Raw genomic sequence first — 23,963 nt, forward strand, 5'->3', positions numbered from 1 at the left:
AGCCAAAAGACAGCTGGTGCAAAAGAGATTGTACAAGTGAAGAAGCACTCAAGGAAAGTGCAGACCACATTCCCAAGCCAAACACACCTTTGCAAAAAGGGAAAACCAACAAAACAAGGCCTGGCACCTCCAGCATTACCGCTTTTGCCCTTGGTCTTAGCACTGCAGAAGCCAAGAGATAGAGGTTCCCTGAGCCAAGCAGCCAGATGCTCTCCCAGAGGCACCAGGCCTTTGCTGCCCCAACATGACAGCTCAAGGGCCAAGTTCTGTGCTCGCTGGCTGGAGGAAATCCCAAGCTCCTGGCAGGACTCCAGCACCCAGCATCCTCAGCCTGCACCAGCAAAGTGCTGGCTGCTCCAAAACTTGCAGCTCTGCCTTGCACTAAAGACAGCACCACACACAAGGGGCACTTACAGCATCAGAATATCCAGGCTCTGGTGTGAGCACTGATGGAGGCTGGCGCTCATCCACCTCAGTTCGCTCCTCTCTGGATTCTTCTCCAGGAGCAGCGGGAGCCAGGGGAGAGACGGCTCTTGGTTCTGTCGTCTGTGAGAAGAGAGCATAAGTGGGACAGGCTGTTAGCTATCATGTAGAACCTCATTTCTTTTCCCATCTACCACCACATCTTCAAAGGAATAATCAAAATATTTCATAGTGACAGAGGGGTTCTAAGTGAAAGCCACCAAATTAAAATGGGCCAATTCAACAGCACTCTAGATGGATATGAAGTTGATTTTCCTCCGTGGCTGCTATCAGTAAGCAAGGTTGTTTTGGCAAAACAGAGCTTTTAGTGCTTGAAAGCACGGAAATGGAAAAGTAGAAAAGTGATAGCAATGCCATGGCTACTGCTGCTAGAAATGCAGAAAACTCAAACTGGATCACAAACCCATCCAGAGCTGCAAAATGGCAGGAAGCATTGTGCAGAAGCATCTTTGCTTGCTGGAAAAAGAGCAAAATGTACAAGCCGTCTCTTCCTAACAAAACAACAAACCAACAAGCCACAGATGGAAGTGTCAGCCACTCCACTGTGTAAAGACTTTGGATGAAGTGAGGGTATGTTTAGTGGTGAAACAGCCCTTGTACTGAGCACTGTCATGCAGGGATTGATGAAAGTCTGTCTGAAGATGCCTCAAGAGCCTCCCACTGTCCAGGCTAAAGCTCCCTCGGCACCTCCTCCCTGGCCATGTTCTGCAGCCCCTTGCCCAGCTCCCCTGTCCTTCTGTGCACACGCTGCAGCCCCTCCATGACTTTCTGCTCCCCAGGGCCCACGAGTGCACACAGCACTCCAGCTGTGGCCGCAGCGCTGCCCAGCACAGGGCCACGCTCACTGCCCTGCTCCTGCTGCCCCACTGCTGCTGGCACAGCCACCATGCCCTTGGCCTTCTTGGCCCCCTGGCCACACGCTGCCTCATCTTCAGCTGCTCAAGGCCGCCAGCACCCCTGGCTCCTTTTGGCCCACGCAGCTCCCCAGTCACAAAGGTGCGAATTTCACTCCAGACACAGCGGGCACCATTGCAAGATGGCCTTCATCTTCCGAGCAACACAGGAGTGAAGCACTTGCAGCTTCACCCCCACTACGGGCTCCAAGCCACTTGACAATGCTACAGACTGCACCAAAACATGCATCAACAGAAACTGGCCGCTTCTGCTTTTTGCCTCCCAACGAGTCCTTGCAGCTCCGCACTTTGTTTCTTTGGCCACACGGTCAGGAATGGCCCCCACAGCTGCATGGACCACACAATCCTCCCCTTGCAGCTTATCAAAAGCCAAAAGACAGCTGGTGCAAAAGAGATTGTACAATTGAAGAAGCGCTCAAGGAAAGTGCAGACCGCATTCCCAAGCCAAACACACCTTTGCAAAAAGGGAAAACCAACAAAACAAGGCCTGGCCCCTCCAGCATTACCGCTTTTGCCCTTGGCCTTAGCACTGCAGAAGCCAAGAGATAGAGGTTCCCTGAGCCAAGCAGCCAGATGCTCTCCCAGAGGCACCAGGCCTTTGCTGCCCCAACATGACAGCTCAAGGGCCAAGTTCTGTGCTCGCTGGCTGGAGGAAATCCCAAGCTCCTGGCAGGACTCCAGCACCCAGCATCCTCAGCCTGCACCAGCAAAGTGCTGGCTGCTCCAAAACTTGCAGCTCTGCCTTGCACTAAAGACAGCACCACACACAAGGGTCACTTACAGCATCAGAATATCCAGGCTCTGGTGTGAGCACTGATGGAGGCTGGCGCTCATCCACCTCAGTTCGCTCCTCTCTGGATTCTTCTCCAGGAGCAGCAGGAGCCAGGGGAGAGACGGCTCTTGGTTCTGTCGTCTGTGAGAAGAGAGGATAAGAGGGACAGGCTGTTAGCTATCATGTAGAACCTCATTTCTTTTCCCATCTACCACCACATCTTCAAAGGAATAATCAAAATATTTCATAGTGACAGAGGGGTTCTAAGTGAAAGCCACCAAATTAAAATGGGCCAATTCAACAGCACTCTAGATGGATATGAAGTTGATTTTCCTCCGTGGCTGCTATCAGTAAGCAAGGTTGTTTTGGCAAAACAGAGCTTTTAGTGCTTGAAAGCACGGAAATGGAAAAGTAGAAAAGTGATAGCAATGCCATGGCTACTGCTGCTAGAAATGCAGAAAACTCAAACTGGATCACAAACCCATCCAGAGCTGCAAAATGGCAGGAAGCATTGTGCAGAAGCATCTTTGCTTGCTGGAAAAAGAGCAAAATGTACAAGCCGTCTCTTCCTAACAAAACAACAAACCAACAAGCCACAGATGGAAGTGTCAGCCACTCCACTGTGTAAAGACTTTGGATGAAGTGAGGGTATGTTTAGTGGTGAAACAGCCCTTGTACTGAGCACTGTCATGCAGGGATTGATGAAAGTCTGTCTGAAGATGCCTCAAGAGCCTCCCACTGTCCAGGCTAAAGCTCCCTCGGCACCTCCTCCCTGGCCATGTTCTGCAGCCCCTTGCCCAGCTCCCCTGTCCTTCTGTGCACACGCTGCAGCCCCTCCATGACTTTCTGCTCCCCAGGGCCCACGAGTGCACACAGCACTCCAGCTGTGGCCGCAGCGCTGCCCAGCACAGGGCCACGCTCACTGCCCTGCTCCTGCTGCCCCACTGCTGCTGGCACAGCCACCATGCCCTTGGCCTTCTTGGCCCCCTGGCCACACGCTGCCTCATCTTCAGCTGCTCAAGGCCGCCAGCACCCCTGGCTCCTTTTGGCCCACGCAGCTCCCCAGTCACAAAGGTGCCAATTTCACTCCAGATACAGCAGGCACCATTGCAAGATGGCCTTCATCTTCCGAGCAACACAGGAGTGAAGCACTTGCAGCTTCACCCCCACTACGGGCTCCAAGCCACTTGACAATGCTACAGACTGCACCAAAACATGCATCAACAGAAACTGGCCGCTTCTGCTTTTTGCCTCCCAACGAGTCTTTGCAGCTCCGCACTTTGTTTCTTTGGCCACACGGTCAGGAATGGCCCCCACAGCTGCATGGACCACACAATCCTCCCCTTGCAGCTTATCAAAAGCCAAAAGACAGCTGGTGCAAAAGAGATTGTACAAGTGAAGAAGCACTCAAGGAAAGTGCAGACCACATTCCCAAGCCAAACACACCTTTGCAAAAAGGGAAAACCAACAAAACAAGGCCTGGCACCTCCAGCATTACCGCTTTTGCCCTTGGTCTTAGCACTGCAGAAGCCAAGAGATAGAGGTTCCCTGAGCCAAGCAGCCAGATGCTCTCCCAGAGGCACCAGGCCTTTGCTGCCCCAACATGACAGCTCAAGGGCCAAGTTCTGTGCTCGCTGGCTGGAGGAAATCCCAAGCTCCTGGCAGGACTCCAGCACCCAGCATCCTCAGCCTGCACCAGCAAAGTGCTGGCTGCTCCAAAACTTGCAGCTCTGCCTTGCACTAAAGACAGCACCACACACAAGGGGCACTTACAGCATCAGAATATCCAGGCTCTGGTGTGAGCACTGATGGAGGCTGGCGCTCATCCACCTCAGTTCGCTCCTCTCTGGATTCTTCTCCAGGAGCAGCGGGAGCCAGGGGAGAGACGGCTCTTGGTTCTGTCGTCTGTGAGAAGAGAGGATAAGAGGGACAGGCTGTTAGCTATCATGTAGAACCTCATTTCTTTTCCCATCTACCACCACATCTTCAAAGGAATAATCAAAATATTTCATAGTGACAGAGGGGTTCTAAGTGAAAGCCACCAAATTAAAATGGGCCAATTCAACAGCACTCTAGATGGATATGAAGTTGATTTTCCTCCGTGGCTGCTATCAGTAAGCAAGGTTGTTTTGGCAAAACAGAGCTTTTAGTGCTTGAAAGCACGGAAATGGAAAAGTAGGAAAGTGATAGCAATGCCATGGCTACTGCTGCTAGAAATGTAGAAAACTCAAACTGGATCATAAACCCATCCAGAGCTGCAAAATGGCAGGAAGCGTTGTGCAGAAGCATCTTTGCTTGCTGGAAAAATAGAAAAATGAACAGGCCGTCTCTTCCTAACAAAACAACAAGCCAACAAGCCACAAGATGGAAGTGTCAGCCACTCCACTGTGTAAAGGCTTTGGATGCAGTGAGGGTATGTTTAGTGGTGAAACAGCCCTTGTACTGAGCACTGTCATGCAGGGATTGATGAAAGTCTGTCTGAAGATGCCTCAAGAGCCTCCCACTGTCCAGGCTAAAGCTCCCTCGGCACCTCCTCCCTGGCCATGTTCTGCAGCCCCTTGCCCAGCTCCCCTGTCCTTCTGTGCACACGCTGCAGCCCCTCCATGACTTTCTGCTCCCCAGGGCCCACGAGTGCACACAGCACTCCAGCTGTGGCCGCAGCGCTGCCCAGCACAGGGCCACGCTCACTGCCCTGCTCCTGCTGCCCCACTGCTGCTGGCACAGCCACCATGCCCTTGGCCTTCTTGGCCCCCTGGCCACACGCTGCCTCATCTTCAGCTGCTCAAGGCCGCCAGCACCCCTGGCTCCTTTTTGCCCACGCAGCTCCCCAGCCACAAAGGTGCCAATTTCACTCCAGACACAGCGGGCACCATTGCAAGATGGCCTTCATCTTCCGAGCAACACAACACAGCAGTCAAGCACTTGCAGCTTCACCCCCACTTTGGGCTCCAAGCCACTTGCCTAAGCTGCAGACTGCACCAAAATATGCATCAACAGAAACTGGCCGCTTCTGCTTTTTGCCTCACAACGAGGCTTTGCAGCTCCGCACTTTATTTCTTTGGCCACACGGTCAGGAATGGACCCCACAGCTGCATGGACCACACAATCCTCCCCTTGCAGCTTATCAAAAGCCAAAAGACAGCTGGTGCAAAAGAGATTGTACAATTGAAGAAGCGCTCAAGGAAAGTGCAGACCGCATTCCCAAGCCAAACACACCTTTGCAAAAAGGGAAAACCAACAAAACAAGGCCTGGCACCTCCAGCATTACCGCTTTTGCCCTTGGCCTTAGCACTGCAGAAGCCAAGAGATAGAGGTTCCCTGAGCCAAGCAGCCAGATGCTCTCCCAGAGGCACCAGGCCTTTGCTGCCCCAACATGACAGCTCAAGGGCCAAGTTCTGTGCTCGCTGGCTGGAGGAAATCCCAAGCTCCTGGCAGGACTCCAGCACCCAGCATCCTCAGCCTGCACCAGCAAAGTGCTGGCTGCTCCAAAACTTGCAGCTCTGCCTTGCACTAAAGACAGCACCACACACAAGGGGCACTTACAGCATCAGAATATCCAGGCTCTGGTGTGACCACTGATGGAGGCTGGCGCTCATCCACCTCAGTTCGCTCCTCTCTGGATTCTTCTCCAGGAGCAGCAGGAGCCAGGGGAGAGACGGCTCTTGGTTCTGTCATCTGTGAGAAGAGAGGATAAGTGGGACAGGCTGTTAGCTATCATGTAGAACCTCATTTCTTTTCACATCTACCACCACATCTTCAAAGGAATAATCAAAATATTTCATAGTGACAGAGGGGTTCTAAGTGAAAGCCACCAAATTAAAATGGGCCAATTCAACAGCACTCTAGATGGATATGAAGTTGATTTTCCTCCGTGGCTGCTATCAGTAAGCAAGGTTGTTTTGGCAAAACAGAGCTTTTAGTGCTTGAAAGCACGGAAATGGAAAAGTAGGAAAGTGATAGCAATGCCATGGCTACTGCTGCTAGAAATGTAGAAAACTCAAACTGGATCATAAACCCATCCAGAGCTGCAAAATGGCAGGAAGCGTTGTGCAGAAGCATCTTTGCTTGCTGGAAAAAGAGAAAAATGAACAGGCCGTCTCTTCCTAACAAAACAACAAGCCAACAAGCCACAAGATGGAAGTGTCAGCCACTCCACTGTGTAAAGGCTTTGGATGCAGTGAGGGTATGTTTAGTGGTGAAACAGCCCTTGTACTGAGCACTGTCATGCAGGGATTGATGAAAGTCTGTCTGAAGATGCCTCAAGAGCCTCCCACTGTCCAGGCTAAAGCTCCCTCGGCACCTCCTCCCTGGCCATGTTCTGCAGCCCCTTGCCCAGCTCCCCTGTCCTTCTGTGCACACGCTGCAGCCCCTCCATGACTTTCTGCTCCCCAGGGCCCACGAGTGCACACAGCACTCCAGCTGTGGCCGCAGCGCTGCCCAGCACAGGGCCACGCTCACTGCCCTGCTCCTGCTGCCCCACTGCTGCTGGCACAGCCACCATGCCCTTGGCCTTCTTGGGCCCCTGGCCACATGCTGCCTCATCTTCAGCTGCTCAACGCCGCCAGCACCCCTGGCTCCTTTTTGTTTACGCAGCTCCCCAGTCACAAAGGTGCCAATTTCACTCCAGACACAGCAGGCACCATTGCAAGATGGCCTTCATCTTCCGAGCAACACAACACAGCAGTCAAGCACTTGCAGCTTCACCCCCACTTTGGGCTCCAAGCCACTTGCCTAAGCTGCAGACTGCACCAAAATATGCATCAACAGAAACTGGCCGCTTCTGCTTTTTGCCTCACAACGAGGCTTTGCAGCTCCGCACTTTATTTCTTTGGCCACACGGTCAGGAATGGACCCCACAGCTGCATGGACCACACAATCCTCCCCTTGCAGCTTATCAAAAGCCAAAAGACAGCTGGTGCAAAAGAGATTGTACAATTGAAGAAGCGCTCAAGGAAAGTGCAGACCGCATTCCCAAGCCAAACACACCTTTGCAAAAAGGGAAAACCAACAAAACAAGGCCTGGCACCTCCAGCATTACCGCTTTTGCCCTTGGCCTTAGCACTGCAGAAGCCAAGAGATAGAGGTTCCCTGAGCCAAGCAGCCAGATGCTCTCCCAGAGGCACCAGGCCTTTGCTGCCCCAACATGACAGCTCAAGGGCCAAGTTCTGTGCTCGCTGGCTGGAGGAAATCCCAAGCTCCTGGCAGGACTCCAGCACCCAGCATCCTCAGCCTGCACCAGCAAAGTGCTGGCTGCTCCAAAACTTGCAGCTCTGCCTTGCACTAAAGACAGCACCACACACAAGGGGCACTTACAGCATCAGAATATCCAGGCTCTGGTGTGAGCACTGATGGAGGCTGGCGCTCATCCACCTCAGTTCGCTCCTCTCTGGATTCTTCTCCAGGAGCAGCAGGAGCCAGGGGAGAGACGGCTCTTGGTTCTGTCGTCTGTGAGAAGAGAGGATAAGTGGGACAGGCTGTTAGCTATCATGTAGAACCTCATTTCTTTTCACATCTACCACCACATCTTCAAAGGAATAATCAAAATATTTCATAGTGACAGAGGGGTTCTAAGTGAAAGCCACCAAATTAAAATGGGCCAATTCAACAGCACTCTAGATGGATATGAAGTTGATTTTCCTCCGTGGCTGCTATCAGTAAGCAAGGTTGTTTTGGCAAAACAGAGCTTTTAGTGCTTGAAAGCACGGAAATGGAAAAGTAGGAAAGTGATAGCAATGCCATGGCTACTGCTGCTAGAAATGTAGAAAACTCAAACTGGATCATAAACCCATCCAGAGCTGCAAAATGGCAGGAAGCGTTGTGCAGAAGCATCTTTGCTTGCTGGAAAAAGAGAAAAATGAACAGGCCGTCTCTTCCTAACAAAACAACAAGCCAACAAGCCACAAGATGGAAGTGTCAGCCACTCCACTGTGTAAAGGCTTTGGATGCAGTGAGGGTATGTTTAGTGGTGAAACAGCCCTTGTACTGAGCACTGTCATGCAGGGATTGATGAAAGTCTGTCTGAAGATGCCTCAAGAGCCTCCCACTGTCCAGGCTAAAGCTCCCTCGGCACCTCCTCCCTGGCCATGTTCTGCAGCCCCTTGCCCAGCTCCCCTGTCCTTCTGTGCACACGCTGCAGCCCCTCCATGACTTTCTGCTCCCCAGGGCCCACGAGTGCACACAGCACTCCAGCTGTGGCCGCAGCGCTGCCCAGCACAGGGCCACGCTCACTGCCCTGCTCCTGCTGCCCCACTGCTGCTGGCACAGCCACCATGCCCTTGGCCTTCTTGGGCCCCTGGCCACATGCTGCCTCATCTTCAGCTGCTCAACGCCGCCAGCACCCCTGGCTCCTTTTTGTTTACGCAGCTCCCCAGCCACAAAGGTGCCAATTTCACTCCAGACACAGCAGGCACCATTGCAAGATGGCCTTCATCTTCCGAGCAACACAACACAGCAGTCAAGCACTTGCAGCTTCACCCCCACTTTGGGCTCCAAGCCACTTGCCTAAGCTGCAGACTGCACCAAAATATGCATCAACAGAAACTGGCCGCTTCTGCTTTTTGCCTCACAACGAGGCTTTGCAGCTCCGCACTTTATTTCTTTGGCCACACGGTCAGGAATGGACCCCACAGCTGCATGGCCCACACAATCCTCCCCTTGCAGCTTATCAAAAGCCAAAAGACAGCTGGTGCAAAAGAGATTGTACAATTGAAGAAGCGCTCAAGGAAAGTGCAGACCGCATTCCCAAGCCAAACACACCTTTGCAAAAAGGGAAAACCAACAAAACAAGGCCTGGCACCTCCAGCATTACCGCTTTTGCCCTTGGCCTTAGCACTGCAGAAGCCAAGAGATAGAGGTTCCCTGAGCCAAGCAGCCAGATGCTCTCCCAGAGGCACCAGGCCTTTGCTGCCCCAACATGACAGCTCAAGGGCCAAGTTCTGTGCTCGCTGGCTGGAGGAAATCCCAAGCTCCTGGCAGGACTCCAGCACCCAGCATCCTCAGCCTGCACCAGCAAAGTGCTGGCTGCTCCAAAACTTGCAGCTCTGCCTTGCACTAAAGACAGCACCACACACAAGGGGCACTTACAACTTCAGAATATCCAAGCTCTTGTTTGAGCACTGATGGAGGCTGGCGCTCATCCACCTCAGTTCGCTCCTCTCTGGATTCTTCTCCAGGAGCAGCAGGAGCCAGGGGAGAGACGGCTCTTGGTTCTGTTGTCTGTGAGAAGAGAGGATAAGAGGGACAGGCTGTTAGCTATCATGTAGAACCTCATTTCTTTTCCCATCTACCACCACATCTTCAAAGGAATAATCAAAATATTTCATAGTGACAGAGGGGTTCTAAGTGAAAGCCACCAAATTAAAATGGGCCAATTCAACAGCACTCTAGATGGATATGAAGTTGATTTTCCTCCGTGGCTGCTATCAGTAAGCAAGGTTGTTTTGGCAAAACAGAGCTTTTAGTGCTTGAAAGCACGGAAATGGAAAAGTAGGAAAGTGATAGCAATGCCATGGCTACTGCTGCTAGAGATGTAGAAAACTCAAACTGGATCATAAACCCATCCAGAGCTGCAAAATGGCAGGAAGCGTTGTGCAGAAGCATCTTTGCTTGCTGGAAAAATAGAAAAATGAACAGGCCGTCTCTTCCTAACAAAACAACAAGCCAACAAGCCACAAGATGGAAGTGTCAGCCACTCCACTGTGTAAAGGCTTTGGATGCAGTGAGGGTATGTTTAGTGGTGAAACAGCCCTTGTACTGAGCACTGTCATGCAGGGATTGATGAAAGTCTGTCTGAAGATGCCTCAAGAGCCTCCCACTGTCCAGGCTAAAGCTCCCTCGGCACCTCCTCCCTGGCCATGTTCTGCAGCCCCTTGCCCAGCTCCCCTGTCCTTCTGTGCACACGCTGCAGCCCCTCCATGACTTTCTGCTCCCCAGGGCCCACGAGTGCACACAGCACTCCAGCTGTGGCCGCAGCGCTGCCCAGCACAGGGCCACGCTCACTGCCCTGCTCCTGCTGCCCCACTGCTGCTGGCACAGCCACCATGCCCTTGGCCTTCTTGGCCCCCTGGCCACACGCTGCCTCATCTTCAGCTGCTCAAGGCCGCCAGCACCCCTGGCTCCTTTTTGCCCACGCAGCTCCCCAGCCACAAAGGTGCCAATTTCACTCCAGACACAGCGGGCACCATTGCAAGATGGCCTTCATCTTCCGAGCAACACAACACAGCAGTCAAGCACTTGCAGCTTCACCCCCACTTTGGGCTCCAAGCCACTTGCCTAAGCTGCAGACTGCACCAAAATATGCATCAACAGAAACTGGCCGCTTCTGCTTTTTGCCTCACAACGAGGCTTTGCAGCTCCGCACTTTATTTCTTTGGCCACACGGTCAGGAATGGACCCCACAGCTGCATGGACCACACAATCCTCCCCTTGCAGCTTATCAAAAGCCAAAAGACAGCTGGTGCAAAAGAGATTGTACAATTGAAGAAGCGCTCAAGGAAAGTGCAGACCGCATTCCCAAGCCAAACACACCTTTGCAAAAAGGGAAAACCAACAAAACAAGGCCTGGCACCTCCAGCATTACCGCTTTTGCCCTTGGCCTTAGCACTGCAGAAGCCAAGAGATAGAGGTTCCCTGAGCCAAGCAGCCAGATGCTCTCCCAGAGGCACCAGGCCTTTGCTGCCCCAACATGACAGCTCAAGGGCCAAGTTCTGTGCTCGCTGGCTGGAGGAAATCCCAAGCTCCTGGCAGGACTCCAGCACCCAGCATCCTCAGCCTGCACCAGCAAAGTGCTGGCTGCTCCAAAACTTGCAGCTCTGCCTTGCACTAAAGACAGCACCACACACAAGGGGCACTTACAGCATCAGAATATCCAGGCTCTGGTGTGAGCACTGATGGAGGCTGGCGCTCATCCACCTCAGTTCGCTCCTCTCTGGATTCTTCTCCAGGAGCAGCAGGAGCCAGGGGAGAGACGGCTCTTGGTTCTGTCGTCTGTGAGAAGAGAGGATAAGTGGGACAGGCTGTTAGCTATCATGTAGAACCTCATTTCTTTTCACATCTACCACCACATCTTCAAAGGAATAATCAAAATATTTCATAGTGACAGAGGGGTTCTAAGTGAAAGCCACCAAATTAAAATGGGCCAATTCAACAGCACTCTAGATGGATATGAAGTTGATTTTCCTCCGTGGCTGCTATCAGTAAGCAAGGTTGTTTTGGCAAAACAGAGCTTTTAGTGCTTGAAAGCACGGAAATGGAAAAGTAGGAAAGTGATAGCAATGCCATGGCTACTGCTGCTAGAAATGTAGAAAACTCAAACTGGATCATAAACCCATCCAGAGCTGCAAAATGGCAGGAAGCGTTGTGCAGAAGCATCTTTGCTTGCTGGAAAAAGAGAAAAATGAACAGGCCGTCTCTTCCTAACAAAACAACAAGCCAACAAGCCACAAGATGGAAGTGTCAGCCACTCCACTGTGTAAAGGCTTTGGATGCAGTGAGGGTATGTTTAGTGGTGAAACAGCCCTTGTACTGAGCACTGTCATGCAGGGATTGATGAAAGTCTGTCTGAAGATGCCTCAAGAGCCTCCCACTGTCCAGGCTAAAGCTCCCTCGGCACCTCCTCCCTGGCCATGTTCTGCAGCCCCTTGCCCAGCTCCCCTGTCCTTCTGTGCACACGCTGCAGCCCCTCCATGACTTTCTGCTCCCCAGGGCCCACGAGTGCACACAGCACTCCAGCTGTGGCCGCAGCGCTGCCCAGCACAGGGCCACGCTCACTGCCCTGCTCCTGCTGCCCCACTGCTGCTGGCACAGCCACCATGCCCTTGGCCTTCTTGGGCCCCTGGCCACATGCTGCCTCATCTTCAGCTGCTCAATGCCGCCAGCACCCCTGGCTCCTTTTTGTTTACGCAGCTCCCCAGCCACAAAGGTGCCAATTTCACTCCAGACACAGCAGGCACCATTGCAAGATGGCCTTCATCTTCCGAGCAACACAACACAGCAGTCAAGCACTTGCAGCTTCACCCCCACTTTGGGCTCCAAGCCACTTGCCTAAGCTGCAGACTGCACCAAAATATGCATCAACAGAAACTGGCCGCTTCTGCTTTTTGCCTCACAACGAGGCTTTGCAGCTCCGCACTTTATTTCTTTGGCCACACGGTCAGGAATGGACCCCACAGCTGCATGGCCCACACAATCCTCCCCTTGCAGCTTATCAAAAGCCAAAAGACAGCTGGTGCAAAAGAGATTGTACAATTGAAGAAGCGCTCAAGGAAAGTGCAGACCGCATTCCCAAGCCAAACACACCTTTGCAAAAAGGGAAAACCGACAAAACAAGGCCTGGCCCCTCCAGCATTACCGCTTTTGCCCTTGGCCTTAGCACTGCAGAAGCCAAGAGATAGAGGTTCCCTGAGCCAAGCAGCCAGATGCTCTCCCAGAGGCACCAGGCCTTTGCTGCCCCAACATGACAGCTCAAGGGCCAAGTTCTGTGCTCGCTGGCTGGAGGAAATCCCAAGCTCCTGGCAGGACTCCAGCACCCAGCATCCTCAGCCTGCACCAGCAAAGTGCTGGCTGCTCCAAAACTTGCAGCTCTGCCTTGCACTAAAGACAGCACCACACACAAGGGGCACTTACAACTTCAGAATATCCAAGCTCTTGTTTGAGCACTGATGGAGGCTGGCGCTCATCCACCTCAGTTCGCTCCTCTCTGGATTCTTCTCCAGGAGCAGCAGGAGCCAGGGGAGAGACGGCTCTTGGTTCTGTTGTCTGTGAGAAGAGAGGATAAGAGGGACAGGCTGTTAGCTATCATGTAGAACCTCATTTCTTTTCACATCTACCACCACATCTTCAAAGGAATAATCAAAATATTTCATAGTGACAGAGGGGTTCTAAGTGAAAGCCACCAAATTAAAATGGGCCAATTCAACAGCACTCTAGATGGATATGAAGTTGATTTTCCTCCGTGGCTGCTATCAGTAAGCAAGGTTGTTTTGGCAAAACAGAGCTTTTAGTGCTTGAAAGCACGGAAATGGAAAAGTAGGAAAGTGATAGCAATGCCATGGCTACTGCTGCTAGAGATGTAGAAAACTCAAACTGGATCATAAACCCATCCAGAGCTGCAAAATGGCAGGAAGCGTTGTGCAGAAGCATCTTTGCTTGCTGGAAAAATAGAAAAATGAACAGGCCATCTCTTCCTAACAAAACAACAAGCCAACAAGCCACAAGATGGAAGTGTCAGCCACTCCACTGTGTAAAGGCTTTGGATGCAGTGAGGGTATGTTTAGTGGTGAAACAGCCCTTGTACTGAGCACTGTCATGCAGGGATTGATGAAAGTCTGTCTGAAGATGCCTCAAGAGCCTCCCACTGTCCAGGCTAAAGCTCCCTCGGCACCTCCTCCCTGGCCATGTTCTGCAGCCCCTTGCCCAGCTCCCCTGTCCTTCTGTGCACACGCTGCAGCCCCTCCATGACTTTCTGCTCCCCAGGGCCCACGAGTGCACACAGCACTCCAGCTGTGGCCGCAGCGCTGCCCAGCACAGGGCCACGCTCACTGCCCTGCTCCTGCTGCCCCACTGCTGCTGGCACAGCCACCATGCCCTTGGCCTTCTTGGCCCCCTGGCCACACGCTGCCTCATCTTCAGCTGCTCAAGGCCGCCAGCACCCCTGGCTCCTTTTTGCCCACGCAGCTCCCCAGCCACAAAGGTGCCAATTTCACTCCAGACACAGCGGGCACCATTGCAAGATGGCCTTCATCTTCCGAGCAACACAACACAGCAGTCAAGCACTTGCAGCTTCACCCCCACTTTGGGCTCCAAGCCACTTGCCTAAGCTGCAGACTGCACCAAAATATGCATCAACAGAAACTGGCCGCTTCTGCTTTTTGCCTCACAACGAGGCTTTGCAGCTCCGCACTTTATTTCTTTGGCCACACGGTCAGGAATGGACCCCACAGCTGCATGGACCACACAATCCTCCCCTTGCAGCTTATCAAAAGCCAAAAGACAGCTGGTGCAAAAGAGATTGTACAATTGAAGAAGCGCTCAAGGAAAGTGCAGACCGCATTCCCAAGCCAAACACACCTTTGCAAAAAGGGAAAACCAACAAAACAAGGCCTGGCACCTCCAGCATTACCGCTTTTGCCCTTGGCCTTAGCACTGCAGAAGCCAAGAGATAGAGGTTCCCTGAGCCAAGCAGCCAGATGCTCTCCCAGAGGCACCAGGCCTTTGCTGCCCCAACATGACAGCTCAAGGGCCAAGTTCTGTGCTCGCTGGCTGGAGGAAATCCCAAGCTCCTGGCAGGACTCCAGCACCCAGCATCCTCAGCCTGCACCAGCAAAGTGCTGGCTGCTCCAAAACTTGCAGCTCTGCCTTGCACTAAAGACAGCACCACACACAAGGGGCACTTACAGCATCAGAATATCCAGGCTCTGGTGTGACCACTGATGGAGGCTGGCGCTCATCCACCTCAGTTCGCTCCTCTCTGGATTCTTCTCCAGGAGCAGCAGGAGCCAGGGGAGAGACGGCTCTTGGTTCTGTCGTCTGTGAGAAGAGAGGATAAGTGGGACAGGCTGTTAGCTATCATGTAGAACCTCATTTCTTTTCACATCTACCACCACATCTTCAAAGGAATAATCAAAATATTTCATAGTGACAGAGGGGTTCTAAGTGAAAGCCACCAAATTAAAATGGGCCAATTCAACAGCACTCTAGATGGATATGAAGTTGATTTTCCTCCGTGGCTGCTATCAGTAAGCAAGGTTGTTTTGGCAAAACAGAGCTTTTAGTGCTTGAAAGCACGGAAATGGAAAAGTAGGAAAGTGATAGCAATGCCATGGCTACTGCTGCTAGAAATGTAGAAAACTCAAACTGGATCATAAACCCATCCAGAGCTGCAAAATGGCAGGAAGCGTTGTGCAGAAGCATCTTTGCTTGCTGGAAAAAGAGAAAAATGAACAGGCCGTCTCTTCCTAACAAAACAACAAGCCAACAAGCCACAAGATGGAAGTGTCAGCCACTCCACTGTGTAAAGGCTTTGGATGCAGTGAGGGTATGTTTAGTGGTGAAACAGCCCTTGTACTGAGCACTGTCATGCAGGGATTGATGAAAGTCTGTCTGAAGATGCCTCAAGAGCCTCCCACTGTCCAGGCTAAAGCTCCCTCGGCACCTCCTCCCTGGCCATGTTCTGCAGCCCCTTGCCCAGCTCCCCTGTCCTTCTGTGCACACGCTGCAGCCCCTCCATGACTTTCTGCTCCCCAGGGCCCACGAGTGCACACAGCACTCCAGCTGTGGCCGCAGCGCTGCCCAGCACAGGGCCACGCTCACTGCCCTGCTCCTGCTGCCCCACTGCTGCTGGCACAGCCACCATGCCCTTGGCCTTCTTGGGCCCCTGGCCACATGCTGCCTCATCTTCAGCTGCTCAATGCCGCCAGCACCCCTGGCTCCTTTTTGTTTACGCAGCTCCCCAGCCACAAAGGTGCCAATTTCACTCCAGACACAGCAGGCACCATTGCAAGATGGCCTTCATCTTCCGAGCAACACAACACAGCAGTCAAGCACTTGCAGCTTCACCCCCACTTTGGGCTCCAAGCCACTTGCCTAAGCTGCAGACTGCACCAAAATATGCATCAACAGAAACTGGCCGCTTCTGCTTTTTGCCTCACAACGAGGCTTTGCAGCTCCGCACTTTATTTCTTTGGCCACACGGTCAGGAATGGACCCCACAGCTGCATGGCCCACACAATCCTCCCCTTGCAGCTTATCAAAAGCCAAAAGACAGCTGGTGCAAAAGAGATTGTACAATTGAAGAAGCGCTCAAGGAAAGTGCAGACCGCATTCCCAAGCCAAACACACCTTTGCAAAAAGGGAAAACCAACAAAACAAGGCCTGGCCCCTCCAGCATTACCGCTTTTGCCCTTGGCCTTAGCACTGCAGAAGCCAAGAGATAGAGGTTCCCTGAGCCAAGCAGCCAGATGCTCTCCCAGAGGCACCAGGCCTTTGCTGCCCCAACATGACAGCTCAAGGGCCAAGTTCTGTGCTCGCTGGCTGGAGGAAATCCCAAGCTCCTGGCAGGACTCCAGCACCCAGCATCCTCAGCCTGCACCAGCAAAGTGCTGGCTGCTCCAAAACTTGCAGCTCTGCCTTGCACTAAAGACAGCACCACACACAAGGGGCACTTACAACTTCAGAATATCCAAGCTCTTGTTTGAGCACTGATGGAGGCTGGCGCTCATCCACCTCAGTTCGCTCCTCTCTGGATTCTTCTCCAGAAGCAGCAGGAGCCAGGGGAGAGACGGCTCTTGGTTCTGTCGTCTGTGAGAAGAGAGGATAAGAGGGACAGGCTGTTAGCTATCATGTAGAACCTCATTTCTTTTCCCATCTACCACCACATCTTCAAAGGAATAATCAAAATATTTCATAGTGACAGAGGGGTTCTAAGTGAAAGCCACCAAATTAAAATGGGCCAATTCAACAGCACTCTAGATGGATATGAAGTTGATTTTCCTCCGTGGCTGCTATCAGTAAGCAAGGTTGTTTTGGCAAAACAGAGCTTTTAGTGCTTGAAAGCACGGAAATGGAAAAGTAGAAAAGTGATAGCAATGCCATGGCTACTGCTGCTAGAGATGTAGAAAACTCAAACTGGATCATAAACCCATCCAGAGCTGCAAAATGGCAGGAAGCGTTGTGCAGAAGCATCTTTGCTTGCTGGAAAAATAGAAAAATGAACAGGCCATCTCTTCCTAACAAAACAACAAGCCAACAAGCCACAAGATGGAAGTGTCAGCCACTCCACTGTGTAAAGGCTTTGGATGCAGTGAGGGTATGTTTAGTGGTGAAACAGCCCTTGTACTGAGCACTGTCATGCAGGGATTGATGAAAGTCTGTCTGAAGATGCCTCAAGAGCCTCCCACTGTCCAGGCTAAAGCTCCCTCGGCACCTCCTCCCTGGCCATGTTCTGCAGCCCCTTGCCCAGCTCCCCTGTCCTTCTGTGCACACGCTGCAGCCCCTCCATGACTTTCTGCTCCCCAGGGCCCACGAGTGCACACAGCACTCCAGCTGTGGCCGCAGCGCTGCCCAGCACAGGGCCACGCTCACTGCCCTGCTCCTGCTGCCCCACTGCTGCTGGCACAGCCACCATGCCCTTGGCCTTCTTGGCCCCCTGGCCACACGCTGCCTCATCTTCAGCTGCTCAAGGCCGCCAGCACCCCTGGCTCCTTTTTGCCCACGCAGCTCCCCAGCCACAAAGGTGCCAATTTCACTCCAGACACAGCGGGCACCATTGCAAGATGGCCTTCATCTTCCGAGCAACACAACACAGCAGTCAAGCACTTGCAGCTTCACCCCCACTTTGGGCTCCAAGCCACTTGCCTAAGCTGCAGACTGCACCAAAATATGCATCAACAGAAACTGGCCGCTTCTGCTTTTTGCCTCACAACGAGGCTTTGCAGCTCCGCACTTTATTTCTTTGGCCACACGGTCAGGAATGGACCCCACAGCTGCATGGACCACACAATCCTCCCCTTGCAGCTTATCAAAAGCCAAAAGACAGCTGGTGCAAAAGAGATTGTACAATTGAAGAAGCGCTCAAGGAAAGTGCAGACCGCATTCCCAAGCCAAACACACCTTTGCAAAAAGGGAAAACCAACAAAACAAGGCCTGGCACCTCCAGCATTACCGCTTTTGCCCTTGGCCTTAGCACTGCAGAAGCCAAGAGATAGAGGTTCCCTGAGCCAAGCAGCCAGATGCTCTCCCAGAGGCACCAGGCCTTTGCTGCCCCAACATGACAGCTCAAGGGCCAAGTTCTGTGCTCGCTGGCTGGAGGAAATCCCAAGCTCCTGGCAGGACTCCAGCACCCAGCATCCTCAGCCTGCACCAGCAAAGTGCTGGCTGCTCCAAAACTTGCAGCTCTGCCTTGCACTAAAGACAGCACCACACACAAGGGGCACTTACAGCATCAGAATATCCAGGCTCTGGTGTGACCACTGATGGAGGCTGGCGCTCATCCACCTCAGTTCGCTCCTCTCTGGATTCTTCTCCAGGAGCAGCAGGAGCCAGGGGAGAGACGGCTCTTGGTTCTGTCGTCTGTGAGAAGAGAGGATAAGTGGGACAGGCTGTTAGCTATCATGTAGAACCTCATTTCTTTTCACATCTACCACCACATCTTCAAAGGAATAATCAAAATATTTCATAGTGACAGAGGGGTTCTAAGTGAAAGCCACCAAATTAAAATGGGCCAATTCAACAGCACTCTAGATGGATATGAAGTTGATTTTCCTCCGTGGCTGCTATCAGTAAGCAAGGTTGTTTTGGCAAAACAGAGCTTTTAGTGCTTGAAAGCACGGAAATGGAAAAGTAGGAAAGTGATAGCAATGCCATGGCTACTGCTGCTAGAAATGTAGAAAACTCAAACTGGATCATAAACCCATCCAGAGCTGCAAAATGGCAGGAAGCGTTGTGCAGAAGCATCTTTGCTTGCTGGAAAAATAGAAAAATGAACAGGCCGTCTCTTCCTAACAAAACAACAAGCCAACAAGCCACAAGATGGAAGTGTCAGCCACTCCACTGTGTAAAGGCTTTGGATGCAGTGAGGGTATGTTTAGTGGTGAAACAGCCCTTGTACTGAGCACTGTCATGCAGGGATTGATGAAAGTCTGTCTGAAGATGCCTCAAGAGCCTCCCACTGTCCAGGCTAAAGCTCCCTCGGCACCTCCTCCCTGGCCATGTTCTGCAGCCCCTTGCCCAGCTCCCCTGTCCTTCTGTGCACACGCTGCAGCCCCTCCATGACTTTCTGCTCCCCAGGGCCCACGAGTGCACACAGCACTCCAGCTGTGGCCGCAGCGCTGCCCAGCACAGGGCCACGCTCACTGCCCTGCTCCTGCTGCCCCACTGCTGCTGGCACAGCCACCATGCCCTTGGCCTTCTTGGGCCCCTGGCCACATGCTGCCTCATCTTCAGCTGCTCAACGCCGCCAGCACCCCTGGCTCCTTTTTGTTTACGCAGCTCCCCAGCCACAAAGGTGCCAATTTCACTCCAGACACAGCAGGCACCATTGCAAGATGGCCTTCATCTTCCGAGCAACACAACACAGCAGTCAAGCACTTGCAGCTTCACCCCCACTTTGGGCTCCAAGCCACTTGCCTAAGCTGCAGACTGCACCAAAATATGCATCAACAGAAACTGGCCGCTTCTGCTTTTTGCCTCACAACGAGGCTTTGCAGCTCCGCACTTTATTTCTTTGGCCACACGGTCAGGAATGGACCCCACAGCTGCATGGACCACACAGTCCTCCCCTTGCAGCTTATCAAAAGCCAAAAGACAGCTGGTGCAAAAGAGATTGTACAATTGAAGAAGCGCTCAAGGAAAGTGCAGACCGCATTCCCAAGCCAAACACACCTTTGCAAAAAGGGAAAACCAACAAAACAAGGCCTGGCCCCTCCAGCATTACCGCTTTTGCCCTTGGCCTTAGCACTGCAGAAGCCAAGAGATAGAGGTTCCCTGAGCCAAGCAGCCAGATGCTCTCCCAGAGGCACCAGGCCTTTGCTGCCCCAACATGACAGCTCAAGGGCCAAGTTCTGTGCTCGCTGGCTGGAGGAAATCCCAAGCTCCTGGCAGGACTCCAGCACCCAGCATCCTCAGCCTGCACCAGCAAAGTGCTGGCTGCTCCAAAACTTGCAGCTCTGCCTTGCACTAAAGACAGCACCACACACAAGGGGCACTTACAACTTCAGAATATCCAAGCTCTTGTTTGAGCACTGATGGAGGCTGGCGCTCATCCACCTCAGTTCGCTCCTCTCTGGATTCTTCTCCAGGAGCAGCAGGAGCCAGGGGAGAGACGGCTCTTGGTTCTGTTGTCTGTGAGAAGAGAGGATAAGAGGGACAGGCTGTTAGCTATCATGTAGAACCTCATTTCTTTTCACATCTACCACCACATCTTCAAAGGAATAATCAAAATATTTCATAGTGACAGAGGGGTTCTAAATGAAAGCCACCAAATTAAAATGGGCCAATTCAACAGCACTCTAGATGGATATGAAGTTGATTTTCCTCCGTGGCTGCTATCAGTAAGCAAGGTTGTTTTGGCAAAACAGAGCTTTTAGTGCTTGAAAGCACGGAAATGGAAAAGTAGGAAAGTGATAGCAATGCCATGGCTACTGCTGCTAGAGATGTAGAAAACTCAAACTGGATCATAAACCCATCCAGAGCTGCAAAATGGCAGGAAGCGTTGTGCAGAAGCATCTTTGCTTGCTGGAAAAATAGAAAAATGAACAGGCCGTCTCTTCCTAACAAAACAACAAGCCAACAAGCCACAAGATGGAAGTGTCAGCCACTCCACTGTGTAAAGGCTTTGGATGCAGTGAGGGTATGTTTAGTGGTGAAACAGCCCTTGTACTGAGCACTGTCATGCAGGGATTGATGAAAGTCTGTCTGAAGATGCCTCAAGAGCCTCCCACTGTCCAGGCTAAAGCTCCCTCGGCACCTCCTCCCTGGCCATGTTCTGCAGCCCCTTGCCCAGCTCCCCTGTCCTTCTGTGCACACGCTGCAGCCCCTCCATGACTTTCTGCTCCCCAGGGCCCACGAGTGCACACAGCACTCCAGCTGTGGCCGCAGCGCTGCCCAGCACAGGGCCACGCTCACTGCCCTGCTCCTGCTGCCCCACTGCTGCTGGCACAGCCACCATGCCCTTGGCCTTCTTGGGCCCCTGGCCACATGCTGCCTCATCTTCAGCTGCTCAATGCCGCCAGCACCCCTGGCTCCTTTTTGTTTACGCAGCTCCCCAGCCACAAAGGTGCCAATTTCACTCCAGACACAGCAGGCACCATTGCAAGATGGCCTTCATCTTCCGAGCAACACAACACAGCAGTCAAGCACTTGCAGCTTCACCCCCACTTTGGGCTCCAAGCCACTTGCCTAAGCTGCAGACTGCACCAAAATATGCATCAACAGAAACTGGCCGCTTCTGCTTTTTGCCTCACAACGAGGCTTTGCAGCTCCGCACTTTATTTCTTTGGCCACACGGTCAGGAATGGACCCCACAGCTGCATGGCCCACACAATCCTCCCCTTGCAGCTTATCAAAAGCCAAAAGACAGCTGGTGCAAAAGAGATTGTACAATTGAAGAAGCGCTCAAGGAAAGTGCAGACCGCATTCCCAAGCCAAACACACCTTTGCAAAAAGGGAAAACCAACAAAACAAGGCCTGGCACCTCCAGCATTACCGCTTTTGCCCTTGGCCTTAGCACTGCAGAAGCCAAGAGATAGAGGTTCCCTGAGCCAAGCAGCCAGATGCTCTCCCAGAGGCACCAGGCCTTTGCTGCCCCAACATGACAGCTCAAGGGCCAAGTTCTGTGCTCGCTGGCTGGAGGAAATCCCAAGCTCCTGGCAGGACTCCAGCACCCAGCATCCTCAGCCTGCACCAGCAAAGTGCTGGCTGCTCCAAAACTTGCAGCTCTGCCTTGCACTAAAGACAGCACCACACACAAGGGGCACTTACAGCATCAGAATATCCAGGCTCTGGTGTGACCACTGATGGAGGCTGGCGCTCATCCACCTCAGTTCGCTCCTCTCTGGATTCTTCTCCAGGAGCAGCAGGAGCCAGGGGAGAGACGGCTCTTGGTTCTGTCGTCTGTGAGAAGAGAGGATAAGTGGGACAGGCTGTTAGCTATCATGTAGAACCTCATTTCTTTTCCCATCTACCACCACATCTTCAAAGGAATAATCAAAATATTTCATAGTGACAGAGGGGTTCTAAGTGAAAGCCACCAAATTAAAATGGGCCAATTCAACAGCACTCTAGATGGATATGAAGTTGATTTTCCTCCGTGGCTGCTATCAGTAAGCAAGGTTGTTTTGGCAAAACAGAGCTTTTAGTGCTTGAAAGCACGGAAATGGAAAAGTAGGAAAGTGATAGCAATGCCATGGCTACTGCTGCTAGAAATGTAGAAAACTCAAACTGGATCATAAACCCATCCAGAGCTGCAAAATGGCAGGAAGCGTTGTGCAGAAGCATCTTTGCTTGCTGGAAAAAGAGAAAAATGAACAGGCCATCTCTTCCTAACAAAACAACAAGCCAACAAGCCACAAGATGGAAGTGTCAGCCACTCCACTGTGTAAAGGCTTTGGATGCAGTGAGGGTATGTTTAGTGGTGAAACAGCCCTTGTACTGAGCACTGTCATGCAGGGATTGATGAAAGTCTGTCTGAAGATGCCTCAAGAGCCTCCCACTGTCCAGGCTAAAGCTCCCTCGGCACCTCCTCCCTGGCCATGTTCTGCAGCCCCTTGCCCAGCTCCCCTGTCCTTCTGTGCACACGCTGCAGCCCCTCCATGACTTTCTGCTCCCCAGGGCCCACGAGTGCACACAGCACTCCAGCTGTGGCCGCAGCGCTGCCCAGCACAGGGCCACGCTCACTGCCCTGCTCCTGCTGCCCCACTGCTGCTGGCACAGCCACCATGCCCTTGGCCTTCTTGGCCCCCTGGCCACACGCTGCCTCATCTTCAGCTGCTCAAGGCCGCCAGCACCCCTGGCTCCTTTTTGCCCACGCAGCTCCCCAGCCACAAAGGTGCCAATTTCACTCCAGACACAGCGGGCACCATTGCAAGATGGCCTTCATCTTCCGAGCAACACAACACAGCAGTCAAGCACTTGCAGCTTCACCCCCACTTTGGGCTCCAAGCCACTTGCCTAAGCTGCAGACTGCACCAAAATATGCATCAACAGAAACTGGCCGCTTCTGCTTTTTGCCTCACAACGAGGCTTTGCAGCTCCGCACTTTATTTCTTTGGCCACACGGTCAGGAATGGACCCCACAGCTGCATGGACCACACAATCCTCCCCTTGCAGCTTATCAAAAGCCAAAAGACAGCTGGTGCAAAAGAGATTGTACAATTGAAGAAGCGCTCAAGGAAAGTGCAGACCGCATTCCCAAGCCAAACACACCTTTGCAAAAAGGGAAAACCAACAAAACAAGGCCTGGCACCTCCAGCATTACCGCTTTTGCCCTTGGCCTTAGCACTGCAGAAGCCAAGAGATAGAGGTTCCCTGAGCCAAGCAGCCAGATGCTCTCCCAGAGGCACCAGGCCTTTGCTGCCCCAACATGACAGCTCAAGGGCCAAGTTCTGTGCTCGCTGGCTGGAGGAAATCCCAAGCTCCTGGCAGGACTCCAGCACCCAGCATCCTCAGCCTGCACCAGCAAAGTGCTGGCTGCTCCAAAACTTGCAGCTCTGCCTTGCACTAAAGACAGCACCACACACAAGGGGCACTTACAGCATCAGAATATCCAGGCTCTGGTGTGACCACTGATGGAGGCTGGCGCTCATCCACCTCAGTTCGCTCCTCTCTGGATTCTTCTCCAGGAGCAGCAGGAGCCAGGGGAGAGACGGCTCTTGGTTCTGTCGTCTGTGAGAAGAGAGGATAAGTGGGACAGGCTGTTAGCTATCATGTAGAACCTCATTTCTTTTCACATCTACCACCACATCTTCAAAGGAATAATCAAAATATTTCATAGTGACAGAGGGGTTCTAAGTGAAAGCCACCAAATTAAAATGGGCCAATTCAACAGCACTCTAGATGGATATGAAGTTGATTTTCCTCCGTGGCTGCTATCAGTAAGCAAGGTTGTTTTGGCAAAACAGAGCTTTTAGTGCTTGAAAGCACGGAAATGGAAAAGTAGGAAAGTGATAGCAATGCCATGGCTACTGCTGCTAGAAATGTAGAAAACTCAAACTGGATCATAAACCCATCCAGAGCTGCAAAATGGCAGGAAGCGTTGTGCAGAAGCATCTTTGCTTGCTGGAAAAATAGAAAAATGAACAGGC

Source organism: Zonotrichia albicollis, chromosome Z (assembly GCF_047830755.1).
Source record: "Zonotrichia albicollis isolate bZonAlb1 chromosome Z, bZonAlb1.hap1, whole genome shotgun sequence".
Classification (NCBI taxonomy): Eukaryota; Metazoa; Chordata; class Aves; order Passeriformes; family Passerellidae; genus Zonotrichia; species Zonotrichia albicollis.